Here is a 2,557-nt window from a genome sequence, read left to right as displayed (position 1 = left end):
AAGCCTCCGAGTGAGAGGTTTGCTCTTCACTCGGTAGGATTTTTATATCTTAGGAGAGCACTGGGCTGCAGCTAAGCCCCCGAGTGAGAGGTTTGCTCGTCACTCGGTAGGATTTTGAAAACTTAGGCGAGCACTGGGCTGCAGCTAAGCCCCCGAGTGAGAGGTTTGCTCTTCACTCGGTAGGATTTTGAAAACTTAGGCGAGTACTTGGACTGCAGCTAAGCCTCCGAGTGAGAGGTTTGCTCGTCACTCGGTAGGATTTTGAAAACTTAGGCGAGCACTGGGCTGCAGCTAAGCCCCCGAGTGAGAGGTTTGCTCTTCACTCAGTAGGATTTCGAAAACTTAGGCGAGTACTTGGACTGCAGCTAAACCTCCGAGTGGAAGTCTGGCTTACCACTCGGTAGGATTTCGAAAACTTAGGCGAGTACTTGGACTGCAGCTAAGCCTCCGAGTGGAAGTCTGGCTTACCACTCGGTAGGATTTTTATAACTTAGGCGAGTACTTGGACTGCAGCTAAGCCTCCGAGTGGAAGTCTGGCTTATCACTCGGTAGGATTTTCATTTAATCTTAGGCGAAACGGATTCGCAGCTAAGCCTCCGAGTGGGAGTCCGGCTCACCACTCGGTAGGATTTTTACAAACTTAGGCGAAACAGATTCGCGGCTAAGTCACCCACTGAGGGAAAATTTTATTGGACAAAATAAAAAGTGACAAAAATTATGGAGGAACTATGACACTATTATTTTGAGGTCCATGAACTACAGAAGTACTTTATTGCAACTCATCCGAGTGTTTAAACTTAAGTGTAAAATGGGCGGAGTAGTTCCGCGTTCCAAGCTCGGGGCTCGTCGATATTATGTTCGACGTTGTAAAGACAGTATGCCCCGTTGTGGAGAACTTTGGTGATGATGAAGGGTCCTTCCCAAGAAGGAGCAGGCTTGTGTCGTTTCTTCTGATCCACTCGGAGAACTAAATCTCCTTCCTGGAAGGCTCGACCCCTCACATTTTTGGCGTGGAAACGACGCAAATCTTGTTGGTAGATGGTCGACCGGATCAGAGCCATCTCCCTTTCTTCCTCTAAAAGGTCAACTGCGTCCTGCCGCGCTTGTTCAGCTTCTGCTTCGTTGTAGATTTCAACTCGAGGAGCATTGTGGAGCAGATCACTCGGCAAGACTGCTTCAGCTCCGTAGACCAAGAAGAATGGAGTTCTTCCGGTCGACCGATTAGGTGTGGTCCGCAGTCCCCAAAGCACCGAGGGAAGTTCGTCGACCCAAGCTCCAGCTGCATGCTTGAGATCACGCATCAGTCGGGGTTTCAATCCCTTGAGAATCAGGCCATTGGCTCGCTCTGCTTGTCCATTCGACTGCGGATGGGCGACTGAAGCGTAGTCGACTCGTGTTCCTTGAGAGTTGCAGAAATCTCTGAATTCCTCCGAGTCGAAGTTCGACCCATTATCCGTAATGATGCTGTGCGGGACTCCATATCTGAATATCAGTTCCCTGATGAAGCTAACAGCAGCACCAGCGTCAAGGTTCTTGATTGGTTTAGCCTCAATCCACTTGGTGAACTTGTCGACTGCTACCAGTACATGCGTGAAGCCACTTCGACCTGTTCTCAAAGGACCGACCATGTCCAACCCCCATACTGCGAAAGGCCAGACGAGTGGAATGGTCTTCAGAGCTGATGCAGGTTTGTGTGACATATTCGAGTAGAACTGACATCCTTCGCACTTATCCACTATTTCCTTTGCCATCTCATTCGCCTTTGGCCAGTAAAATCCGGCTCGGTATGCTTTGGCCACGATGGTCTGAGAGGACGCATGATGACCACAGGTCCCCGAGTGGATATCATTAAGGATGATTCAACCTTCTTCTGGTGTTATGCACTTCTGACCAACTCCAGTCGCGCTTTCTCTGTATAACTGCCCTTTGATTACGGTAAAAGCTTTAGATCGACGGACGATCTGTCGAGCCTCTTCCTCATCCTCCGGGAGCTCCTTTCTCAGGATATACGCGATATATGGAACTGTCCAGTCGGCAATGACCACCAAGACCTCCATGACCAAGTCGACCACTGCTGGGACTTCAACCTCAGCCGGATCTGTGGCACTCTTGGGCTGTGGAGCTTCTTCGGTGAAAGGATCTTCTTTGACTAATGGAGTGTGTATATGCTCCAAGAACACACCACTCGGAATGGCTTCTCTCTTGGAACCTATCTTTGCTAGATCATCAGCTACTTGATTTTTCAGTCGGGGTATATGATGGAGCTCCAACCCCTCGAACTTCTTTTCCAGCTTCCTCACTGCACTGCAGTATCCAGTCATGGCTGGGCTTCTCACGTCCCACTCCTTCATCACTTGGTTGACCACTAAATCTGAGTCGCCATAGACCATCAGGCGACGGACGCCGAGTGAAATGGCCATGCGCAATCCGTACAAGAGGGCCTCATACTCTGCCTCATTGTTGGAGGAATCGAAGTGAATCTGGAGCACATATCTAAGCTTATCTCCTCTGGGGGAAACCAAGACAACCCCAGCACCGGAACCATTCAACATCTTAG

Source organism: Triticum dicoccoides, chromosome 3A, assembly GCF_002162155.2.
Source record: "Triticum dicoccoides isolate Atlit2015 ecotype Zavitan chromosome 3A, WEW_v2.0, whole genome shotgun sequence".
In the NCBI taxonomy this organism is placed as follows: domain Eukaryota; kingdom Viridiplantae; phylum Streptophyta; class Magnoliopsida; order Poales; family Poaceae; genus Triticum; species Triticum dicoccoides.
This window is presented reverse-complemented; position numbering follows the sequence as displayed.